This window comes from Fulmarus glacialis, unplaced genomic scaffold (assembly GCF_000690835.1).
Source record: "Fulmarus glacialis isolate BGI_N327 unplaced genomic scaffold, ASM69083v1 scaffold36861, whole genome shotgun sequence".
NCBI lineage: Eukaryota > Metazoa > Chordata > Aves > Procellariiformes > Procellariidae > Fulmarus > Fulmarus glacialis.
In genome coordinates, this window is record NW_009191508.1 from 1 (window position 1) to 10,768 (window position 10,768).

Consider the following 10,768-nt stretch of genomic DNA (forward strand, 5'->3'; position numbering starts at 1 on the left):
ACATGGCTTGTGAGCGCCCTCAAGATGATAGAAAGAAGAAATAGATAGAAAGAAGAGGCCATGGTCTAGATGACAGTCTTCTGGTTTCTAACTACTAACTTCCAGCCAGAAGGCAGAGGGTCTATCTGCACAGCCTTCCAAGTTTTCATCTTCTCAATGGTTTTGTGAGCAGGAAAGCACAGATGGGCACGGAGGCATCAGGAGCAGGAGTGACCGGCCAAGTGTCCTGGGACCCTGCAGCAGAGGAGGGAGTTGCAGCAGGGCTGCACCCCCACCCCAGCCACTGAACCACCCTTTCAGTCACAGTTGTGTCATTTGCAGGAAAAAGAGTCTCTCAGTGGAGCTGAGAGCAGAGAAGATTCATTGCCCCCTGCAAACACTGCTCAACCACTGCAAGGCTCAATAGGCAGGACACCCTGGGGAAATGCATTGGTGAGCGTCCGCCGAGCCGGGGCAAACAACCGGGCATATGCTGTTATTACCAGACTGGTATCGGCATGGCTTTGGGTAAGGCTGGTGCTCACAGGTGACAATAGTTGCTGTGTTTTTCCCCAGAAATGGGAACCCAAACCACATACCTCCCCTACCCTCCGTCACTGTTCATAAGCCAGGTGTCTTTCAGAAAACATGCCGTTGGACTGTTTGAGAGAATTTTATGGGGTTTTCTGGTACCGTTTCTCATTTCTTTTGGCAATCCAAGTGTGTTAGCACCCACCAAGCATCAAACTGTGATGTGGTTAAGTGTTGGAAATTCTGGAATATCACAGAACCCATTTAAAGCACATGTACATGTTTCTAAGGTGGTGTTATGGAAAGAGGATGAAACCACATTGCGTCCTTCCTGACACACACTGCTCAGACTGGTAACGGGAGCAGAAAGGCAGGAGCAACCTAGGAGAGGAGCGAGAAGAGGCATGGCCAGGCAGCACAAGGCCTGCCTGCGGGAGAGGAGCCATCAGTGGGGGGAGCATCGAGGAGATGGAGGGCTAAGCCCTTGGGCCATAGCTGGTGTGGCTGCAAGGGCAGAGGGCTACCTCGAAAGGCAGGAGCTGGTGCACCGAAAATTCACCCACCGGCTGGGCTTGGCTCCTGCTGGGGCCAAGGGTGCTGCCGGGCACTCCCTGCGGCTGCAGAGGTTGTCTCAGTGAAGGTCGGGATTGCACCACCCGCTTCTCCTACCAGTGGAAACCACTCACAAATCCCTGCTTATCCAGACAGGCCTCAGGCTAGCAAGCAGCTTTCTACCAAAACAAGGGCTTGGGATCAAATGCCCCCCTCTGCGCAGCCAAGGCGAGGTCCTGGTGGGGGGATTTCCCTGGGAATTTCTCCCTGAAGGACATGTGTACCTGGAAAAAAAGGAAAAGGAAATTCCCACAAGCTCCAAAGCTGTGTTTTGGCAATTTGTTGTCAATGTCAGCAATTCATATTTAATCCCTGCACCTGGATGGGCAGCTTCCAGCCAGGCTAGAGGCAGATAACCTGGCCCTCGCCCCATGTCCTGGCAGAAATAACTGCAGTCGCACCAGCCTCCTCCCTTCAAGCTCCACCGAAAGCTCATTCCAATCTGGGAAGTTTTAGCTTTTTTTTGCATTGGTAGTTTAAATGAGTAAATGTAATTCTCTTTCTCCCGTCACCACCATCTTTGTGTGTGCTGGAGCTTCTGGTTTCCAGTTACCACCGAAAGCAGAAGCGAAAAGTGGCAAGAAAAGCCGTTCTCAGGGTATTTTAGGTTCAAGCAAAGTCAGGAGGTTTTGGAAACAAAACAGGGACATTATGAGATAATTTGGTTTGTGCTGAGCTGAAGGAAAACCAAATTTTGACACTTGCCTATCCCTGTGAACCCGCCATAGACTTTCTCCTCCCTCTGAAATACCCACTTGGTATCAGCATCCACAGCTCACTTCCAGTTTTGCCTAACAGACAATGTTTATGAGTAATAATGTTTTGCTGTTCAGTCAGAATTCCTGTCTGAATGTCTCAAAATAACTGCAAAATTTTAATTTTGCCAAAGTAAGAGCTGAGAAACAACAGATTTTCTGAACACGAGGCCTTACCTTACTTGCCCAAGCTTATGCTCTGTTTCTGGGATAGAGTCCAGCTATCCTGTTTCCTTAAGAAGGTAGTATTTCTTCACATTTTCCTTCAGCAAGTGGCCATATTTTGGTGTAGTAATAACTGTCTCTTTTTTGTAGTCACTCTTTTGTACAGGTTTGGTGTTAGCCACCCAGGGAGGCAGGGGCAGAGCTGAGAACGATGCTGGAGTCCCTTAACCCGAGGCACAGCCATGCTTCAGCAGTTCACCTGCCTTTCCCAGCTGTCCTCCTACCATGGACCAGGGATGCATGCACCAGGTCTTGCTACAGTCACTGACTTCTTCAGTCACTCAGATATCATGAGAAGTGTTGGAATAAAAGCCAAGAGAAGCTCTGATTTTTGTTGTTGCTTTTAATCAGCACTGAGTGTGTACAATGCTGCCGTGTAATGGAGATGGCCTGGACCCAGAAACCAAAGAAGAATGAAGAGGTCAGGAGATTCAGATCTGTTTATCTACCTGTACGCTTCTTGCGAGGGAGGATGACAAGTTTCTCTGCAGAGCAAACGTGTTTGCCAAGAGCAATGATACCAAGTGAAAATTTGAAACTGCAAAGATCACCTGGGAGCAGTGAAAGCCTGTGGGTTTTTCTTTGTTAGACCAAATGACTGTGAGCAATTCATGCTGGAATAGGTCAGCACAGCTACAGCAGGCAATGGAAGATGCTTAAAGTGAAGAAATTTTAGGTGATGTCCAGTGGAGTTTTCTGGCTACAGAAAAGGAGTGCAAAGTCCTGGCTGCACAGTGAAAACAAACAGATGTTTCAAGATTTTGTGCTACAAGGACAGTTTGGGGATCTGAGACCTTAGGGAGACATTCACAGCATGAAATCTATGTAGCTGGAAGACTGACCTTTGGGGGCTGGATCTGGCCCAGCTGATCCTAGTCGATACTTAAATTTTAAAAAATAAAAGAAACCTTTGAAACTTAGTTCGGAGCAGAGAATTGTTCTTGCAGCCTACGACCTATCGTCGGAGCAACTTCCCATTCAGCTCCAAGTTTCAACAATTGAAAAAAACTTTGTTTGCTGTACCTAGTCTTCCTGGACAGGAAGAGAAAAGTAAGATAGAGTAGGAGATACAAGAAGTCTAGAGGGCAGGAGAATGTGCATCAAGGAGAAAGGAAGTAGTCATGCTGATAAGGACAGTTATTAAGGAAACATTACAGTAAATGAGAGAGATGTGCCTGTTTCCGCTAAGAAATATGGTGATGACATACAGAAAGAAAGAACAAAAACTAGGAAATCAAGAGGATTGTAGGTAAACGCAGGCAGCCCAGGTAATAAAATGGAGGAGTATCTTGATACACCAGTGAAAGACATGAAATCAGCTAGTACAGAGCAGCGGGAACGTCACCGGGGTTATAGGGTCGACAGTGAGCAGGAAAGAGAATAGTGTACCAGAGGAGGGGATGGAAAGCTTTCCTCGCTTAAGGAATGGGAAAGAAAACAACTTTGTTCTGTGTAAAAATCAATTTGTTCAATCGATCATAAAGAAGTGCTAGCAGGGCAGTTTTAGGAATCTGTTGTAAATTCCTTAAGGTCAAATTTGCATTGTGATAGCACTCTCCAAATATTATTCGAGAGGGGGTAACAATGACAAGTTTGGAGGCCAGCAGATTTTTTCCTCAAGGACTTGATGTGCCAAGGTGCAGGGTCCCTCCCCACTGCAGAACCAGACACATGCCTGTCGTGCGACCCCGGCACAGTTGCCCCCGTCTTCCAGGTGTATGGATGGGCAGCTGTCTATGCCCAAGAGGTCTCTGTTTGGTTGCATGACAGATGCACACAGGCCACATAGGAGAAAAAAAACACAGAGCAACAAGGAATGGGCCGTGGGCTAGCAGGGCAATTCCCTGTCTAGGTGTAAGTGTTGACAAGCTTATGGGCTATACATTTTCCAAACCTCCACCAAGCAGAAGCTGTTAGGAGAAACACCCTCAAGAGAAAGAAGAAGATATGGAAAGGCTCCATCCCTAATGGGATGAGTTAGTAGCTGAGTAAGGGTTTCAGGTGTAAACAGGAGCCTACAGGGGCTCGGAAAAGGGACTGAGCAGCCAAGGTCATGCCTTGGACAACTCAGAGTGCAAGGGGAAAGTGACAGCTGTCATGAGGCAAGCCGAATCAGTCAAAGGACATCAAAACAAACAGCAAAGTATGGGTTAAATGAAGTGGAGAAAGAACTCACCGCAGGAACTCTTCCTCTTTTGTGCAAGGTCTGCTGCATGATGCAGCAGCGCCTGGGGTGTTGCGAAAACCAGCACAATTGTACAGATATTTTCCGTGACGGTATTTTTACTCTTAGTTTCTCCTTAGTCCTAGTTTTCCTCCAGTTTCTAGGGAAGTCTGGGCGTAAAGAAAAAATAAATAGAGAGCCTTTAGAATGATCAAGGGCTGGCATCAGCTGATCAGGTGCTGGACTTCAGTTCCTATGTCCTTTTTAGGATCTGGCTCCAGACACCTTCCTCCTTTAAGCTCTCAGGAAATCCCCAAGCTAGAAGGGCTGAAAATAAAACTAGCTTAGACTTACCAGAGTATAGAAAAGCACCTGAAAATGTAACAGAAAAAGAGCTTTTCTCTGCATTCAGGTGAAGTCTGAAAGTGGTTTTTAAAGTAAACTTTCCCCGCTGCCAGCTCATTTCTGCATTGATCTTGTGCATAAGGAAACATCAGCCTGAGATAGACTTTTCCAAGAAAGTTGTCAAGGGGGTGCAAAATGGAAGCAGCGCCCCGTCGGGGAGGTCATCTCCCTTTCCTTGCCTCCATGCGGGCTCGCAGTGTCCATGGAGGGTCGGGGCCAGGGCGGGTGAGTCACGGGGAAGGTGGGCAGGGGAATACCAACGCCTCGGTGCCCACGGGTGCTCCCGGGGTGACTCACCCGGCAGCGAGCACATGCAGCACCCTCCAGCTGCCAGGAGGGCACCAACAACCATCAGGGCAGCAAGCGGCAGCCTGGGAGGGAAGGGGACATAGCCTGGGGCTCGTTGGTCTGTACAGGAGAAGGATGAGAGCAGACTGGCTCTGGGATTGAAAAGGGCTGAAGACACTGGATGAGGCAGATGAAGGCATAGGCAGGGATGTGGCTCCTAGGGTGGCTACCACCACGCTGGGGGCATGGGATTGGATCAGAGACAGTAGCCAGCTCCTGTGTCCTTCCGACGTAGCACTTCCCACTGCCACCAGCAGAAACAGGAGAGGACCCTCTGCTGCAGGTGCCCCAGCCCAGGGGTGCTCACAGTGCCCACACTGCCCGGCCCCGCTCAGTGGTCCTGCTGCACTCCTCTGCTTGCAGCAGAAATCCACGTAGCTCATGTCCGTGAGGCCAGTTTTCGCAGCTGGTATCACTCAGCCATGGCATTTGGGTCTTCTCATACTTCTGAAGTACTTCACCCACCGCTCTCCATCCCTCCTGCTCCAGGGAGCAGGGCAGGGCAGAAGAGCTGGGGGAGTTTCTGCGAGGAGTTCCTCAGCTTGTGTTATGCAAAAAAAATTAAACAAGATGATAATTGTCCCTTTTCAGTTTTAAGGTTTCTAAACCATTTCCTCTCTCTATCTCACGCGTCTGCTCTGTTCATTTTGCCCCACACTAGAGCTTTCCCCTCTGCCCGAGCCGGTCTGCAGCAAGGTCTGATCCCTGGGGCATCTCCACCAACCCTGCAGGGACTCCACAAAACCTCGCTGTGGAAAGCACCTCAAAGGCTGGGGAGCCACGGCTGAGGAAGGCACAAGACAGAGAGCATGCTGTTGCCGAAATGCCCAGCCCGAACCGAGGGGAGCTGCATTCCCTCCCGCGGTGCCGGGGGCCACAGCTTTCCTCTCCGTGAGTGAGGCAGGCTGCGAGCTCTGCCTCCCACGGGGTGTGTGGACACGCTGCTCTCCAGACACAAGCCTTTCCTTCCCACACCCTGTGAAAGGTGAGACAAACTTCAGGCACAAATAAATAAACATTGTACCGTGCTTGGCTCTCAACAGCAAGGAAATAAACTGAGGGCTCCAGTGCACGTGGCTGAGAAACCATTTACCAACTGGGACAAATGCAGGCAGATATTCTGTCCCTGGCAGCATGCCCGTACAGTCACCGGTGTGACACCAGGAGTCAGCTACACGCCAGGAGTGAGTCTGTGGGAGTTGGGGAGGTTGTGAATAATCCTGCATGCACCACCCTGGGATGGAAAGCCATGAGAAGCTCATCACTAGCAGCAACATAGCTCCTGAAATATATGTGACTGCCTGTTGTCCCAGCAGATGCGGGACAGACGTGCTCCATATGGGTTTTCTGAAGTGCATACCCGGGACTATGCTACTGGCTGCCAAGGAGGAGGTGGAGAAAATTATAAGGACCCTGCCATAAATGAGTAGCTCAGAGCTCAAGTGTCTGAGTGACAGGAGGCAGCTCAGTTGCCATGGCCGGGCTGGGGCAGGAGCAGGCTCGCTGAATGCAGGCAGCTTTCCTGTTCCGCTGGCTAGATAGCTACATATAGACTGCATGGGACTGGGGCAGACGCAAGGCAAGGGGTATGAAAGCGTCAGCCTAGCAAAGCTGCAAGTGTCTTAGGGTACCAGAGGGCAGGGTGGCACAAACCAAATTGTTCCTTTACTTAGAGGAGGGGAGGGATTTAAACTCAGAAACACCAGCCTGCTCTGCGAGGTGCAGAGCTAGAACTGCTAGCTAGTGTCCTGCAAAACAGGCAGGCGAGTGCTAGATAAAAGCCTGGAAGAGACTTACTTCAAAGAAAAGAGAAACCTGTGTGCACGTTATGGATAAACGCATTAGACAAATTAATAGGGTCAGACTACATCCCATGTCTCTGTCAGCTTCTGCATCCCCGGTGCCCTCTTGGTGCATGCATCACCCTATGGCTTTGACTCACGAGCTGGCAGTGGAACAGCTTTGGATTTACTGTCTCATGTCCTGAGAGGAGATGAGGTGGAGGCACTGACAACTCTGGGAAAGTGGAAATAATCTTTAATCTTTCCGCTCTGTATTACAGCAATACGCTGGTGCTCCCGCAGGAGGCACGCTGGGTGCCACGCTCAGCACCAGCCAGTGGGTAGCACAGGACCCATTCCCACAGCGATCGGCTTCCCAAAGTACCTGACATCTGAGCCAGCCCAGCACCGCAAGCTCAGTGTGCAGGCCGCCTCTGCTCTTCAGCACATTTTGGTGACAGTGCAGCTATGCCAAGTACTGTCCTCTGCTAAAGGCTTGTCTGCTTCCAGGCTTTCTGCCTGGCTCCTCTCCCAGTAAAACCTTCCTTCGCAGGGGCTGGCAGGAGAGAGAAGAGTAACCCTCATATCACAGCGCTAGTGCTTAGGTGGACTTTTCTGCTCAGAAAGGCACTGAGGTCCTGGTAGTCCCTGTCCCAGAGACCTTAGAGGAGAGGGGACAGAAGATGACCGAGTCAGGCAGGGAGGAAGCATGGGGGGACAGTGCCCTGCAGCATGTCAAAAGTTGCCTGGATGGGGGAAACAAGGCTTCCTTCTGTAGTTTCTCCCAGGCACAAGGAATAACCTGGGAGAGCTTCAGGGACAGGGAGTAAAGGACACTGTGTCATGAGGAGATGGAAATTATAAAAGCCATTCCCGAGACCTTGCAAGACCGGGAAGGGAGGTGAGGTAAGCAAGCAGAGAAAGAGGAAGGGTCCCATTGCTCTGGGACACCAGACGGACGTGAGGGTGCAGGCAGACGCTGAAGGGAGACAAGGTTTGCCTTTTCGTGACTGCCTTTTCGTGCGCCAGCCTCTGCTCTCCAACCGAAACACGGGTCAGCGAGCAATGGCATACAGGGTGGCTCAGCTTTCTCCTGCCGCCTGCTGCCCCTCAAGGTTCAGGTCCACATGGAGCAGGAGGTATCTCTAGTCCAACCCCTGCTCCACGCAGGGTGGACTGCAAAGTCACACTCAAGTTATTCGGGCTGTCCCATTCAATCTTTGAAAATGTGTCCCTGTATCTGTAAAAATACCAATTTACAAACCTAAGGCGACTGACCTTGTAAATTAGACTCGAAATTGTGCATGCAATCTTATGCACCTGGTTCATTGCTCGTATTTTGAAAACTCTGGTCTGAAACTGTTATGTCGCTGCAAGTGCGTGACTTCAGCTGAATAGTCACAGCCTCATGGGACGGCGCTTGGGTGGGGAGCACCCAGCAGGGAGTGTTACAGAGATGAGTCATCCTCAACAGGCCGATATTTAATAACTGGACATGTTTCCCTGGTGTCTAACCTCTGCCTCATTTCATAATCTTTCAGGGGCAGAGGTGATGTTGTCTGAGACATCATTTGCAAGTACAACACCGACAGTATCATTTCAGAGATGATCTGTCTTCAAGGCTTCTGGTGCTAATTGCTTGTGTGAGCAGCTTGATTCTGCCGTGATGGCTTTTCACATAGCAGCATATCCAGTTCGCTAAAACCACTTCCTAAATATAAATAAGACCTTTTCTGATTAAAAAGGTGCAACGAAGTGCTGTAATCATCACTATTGCAAAAACTAGAAGAATAGTATCTACTGAAATATAAAGGCTGGGCATGTAAAAAGTTAAAGTCTGAGAGAAGGCAAATTCCAGCTTACAAGAGCTGGAGTTAGCTGAAGTTTGCAAGGAGCCGAAGTTTGCAAGGAGCACCACATTTCCTTGCCTAAATCCAGAATTTTCCTCCTTTCCCCAGGCAGCTGAGGGATGAAAGGTCTCTATTGCTGACCATCTCCAGCAGGCCCTCCTACCGTGCTGGTGTCATCTCCCAATGAGTGGTCTGGAGTTGTGCGTAAGAAGTGGCTCTTGCCCACAACCTGCTTATGGAGGGGTTTGCTGGGTGGTCCCTCCTGTCCTCTGGCGTCCCAGAAGATGAGGTGTGCAGGGATGCCCGCTGCCGGGCACGCGTGCTAACTCTTGCTTCAGTGTCTGAACGTGCAACGCTGCTGGAAGTCACCCCCCCTTTATCATGGAAGAAGGAATGCTTCTGGCCCCGTTTACAAATTTAATGGGGTGCAGGAGGAAATACCACGCCTCTCTTTAAGATATGCATGCTCAGAGACACACCTCGAGGCCTCCTCCTTCCAGGTCATTTCTGACTTCTTATCAAATGTGCACTTATCCATGCACACTACAAAGAAGGCTAAGAGAAGATGTCCCAGTTAACACTGGAGTCTTGCTGCAAGGCTGGAAAATAAAACCTAAGTGGGGTAGTGGTTGCATAAAACAGTGCAGAAAGGGAGCCAGACCTTCCTGAACATTTTTAACATTATTTGGGTCATTTCTCTACCCTGAAATGTTGCTCTTTTGGCAAGATGAGTTATTGATGTGTTGCAGCCAGAGATGTTTTCATATTTCTGTGGAAGAGCCAACTTAACTTCAAACTCCTTGCTTGCTTGAAAAGATCTTTTCTTACACAGAAAATGTTTCAGTTTTCCCTGAAAATAACCCAGTGCGTACATGAAAACGTCATTTGGCTAACTCTGCCTGAGACAGTGAAACCTGGTGTTCTGTTCTTTCAAAACCACCTACACTCAAAGCCACATAGATGCAACATACGTGTCTCTCCACAGCAGGTCTGCAGGGAGAGCAGGGAGCCGGTTAGTCCAGACATTATTACATGGGGTTTTTGGACCGTTTTTCAAACACAACCCTTAGCAGCAGCCTTTGCCGGCATCCCTGGTGCCCTGGTGTTGCCACCTCTGTATGCCAGAAAGCACAGCCGTGGTCCCCACAGTGCCCAGCCCTGGTGCCCTGGCAGGGGCTTGCCTGGCAGATGCTTCCGGGGGTCCAGGTTGTCCCTGGGCCACCAGCACCTGGGGGATGGAAGCACGATGCCACTGGGCTGCTGCTGTCCCCAGGACGTGGCCATGCTCCCAACCATGTCCAGAGCAGCAACTGAAACCCACCAATTCCAGGGACCATGCCAGGAGCTCGCCCTGCAATGGCTCTGATCAGCGGGTGAAGGAGCCGGGGATCCCCAAACAGCTTCGCCTGTGCCACTAGTCGCAGTCAAGTCACCTCCAAGAGGCTGGTGACCCAGCGCAGAGGCAGAGCCGTGGTGCCAGCCCCCTCCAGCACCTCTCTGTGCCTGTGCCGGAGGGGCAGCAGGCTGGCTGGCGCTGCGGGATGTGCTGTGCAGTGACCCGCGGGGACCAGACGGCGTTGCAGCGGGGGACCAAACACTGTGGGATGGGAGAGCAGCTGACACGGATGATGGGGACACCAAGTTCGGCTTGGAAACTACTATCATCATGCACAAAAATAAGGCACAACAGCTCAGTGGCTGGAGGGGATCTTTATACTGCTGGCAGATAAAGGCTCCTGAAGCAGCATCCGCAGTGACAGTGTGATACAGGCACAGGCTCTGCTCAGGGTCAGCTCTGCCATGAGCTTACATGTACCAGGACCATACGCAGCAGCTCCTGCTCACTTGCAGTTTAGACAGGCAAGAGAGGAGCTGACAAAAGGAAAAGACCTACACTGGGAATTCACACACCGGTTTTGAAGACTTCCTCTTTGGGCAAACCATGTTTTTATTTTCTTTTTGGGGGAGTCAGGGGAAGAAGAAAAGTTGACCTTGGCTTATTGTAAATGAGATTACAGGAGAAGGCAAGACCTCGCACCACCAGCAGCCTCGACAGGCCCCAGTCTGCTCACTGGCTCCGTGGAACTTCAACTCTGACGGAGGTTTGATGGACGCATT